Here is a 1,430-nt window from a genome sequence, read left to right as displayed (position 1 = left end):
TTTGGCCAGACAATTAACTACATCTAGAAGCAACGCTATTCAAGACAAGTCTTAAGGTCTTTAACGTCCTTTGAAATGAAGGATTTCAGTAAGCATTTGGCTTTAAGCATAAGCTTAAATGCCATCTTGAACAGTAAAAGATCCAAACGGGCTCTGAAGCATTTTATTGAATCTGACTATACTCTTTAACACAGCCAAATCCTCCTTACATAAGTAAGTCGAAGATGTTTTTCCTAAAAATGAGGCAAAAAGTAGATTCATTTAATTTGCATGTTTACATGTCCTGTTATTCAAGAAGCTATACCTACAAAACAACAAACTGGACGGTGCTTAATATTCAGCTCCTAAAACGCTTCTCAAGAACATCACAAATGGGCCATGAATACCCACCACCACCTACAGCACAGTCGGGGAAACCCACCAAATACAGTGACGATCGCAAAGGGCTGGATTACAAAGGTCAACAGGACTGTCATATAAAAACCACTTAAGTAGCCCCAAGTAAAGTAAGCCCCAAAGAGTCTACTGAATAGAACTACCCGCTAGAGACAGCAGAAGGATGAAAAACGTCCTACGAGGAGACGGCCCTCACCTGGCGCCCCGAGCAGAGGGCGCCCGGAGAGGTTCGCTGCCGGGGACTCCCCACCCTCCACGCCCACCGCACCAGCCCGGACACCGGAGCGCTGCTGCCAGGCTGGCTGTCCCGGCCGGCCCTTTCCCTCCTCAGCTACTTTCCGCTTTCCATCTCTCCTCTCCTGACGAGATTCCGAGGCCGCCGCTCCCCACACAGCACCAGGACACCCGGCGGGCGGGTGAAGCCCCTCACTGGCTCGAGCAGACCGCCCGCCTGCCGCCGACAGCCATTTCTTCCCCCATCTTCATCCACGCGCCCTTCTTCCCTACCTTGTTTGCTTTGTCAAAACCACACCAGAAGAAAGAAAAAAAAAAAGGCGGGGGTGGGGGGGGAAGGTGAGCGAGAAGTAGGCACCCTGCCAGGAAAAGTGGCCGCTCCGGAGGCAGCAGCCGGTTCGGACGCCGCACAGCCGGGCCCCCGCCCTCCCCCCCCCCCCCCCTCCGCCTCTGTAGCGCACCCATCTTCTCTCCCTCCCCGCTCGACCTCTCCCCCCGCCCGTCCCTCTTTCCCCTCCTCCCTCCGCAGCCGCCTGAGCGCCGGGGATAATCCCCCTGTAATTGCTCTGCACCCTCGGCGAGGCCGTTGGCAGCCGCGGCGAGATCTGCGCGAAATCTGCTGGCCGTGGGACTCCATCCCCCACAACGCCTCGCTGCGGCGGACCCCGCAGTGTGCGAGGAGCCCATTGGCAAAGCCGCCGCTCCGCGGGAAGCCTATCGCCTCCCGGCTCCTTCTGCGGGGCCGGCAACCGCTGTACACAGCGAGCGAGGGAGCGGGCGGGCGATGCGCGCCGCTCCCG

Source organism: Gymnogyps californianus, chromosome 13, assembly GCF_018139145.2.
Source record: "Gymnogyps californianus isolate 813 chromosome 13, ASM1813914v2, whole genome shotgun sequence".
NCBI classification, from domain to species: domain Eukaryota; kingdom Metazoa; phylum Chordata; class Aves; order Accipitriformes; family Cathartidae; genus Gymnogyps; species Gymnogyps californianus.
Note: the sequence above shows the minus strand (reverse complement) of the source record.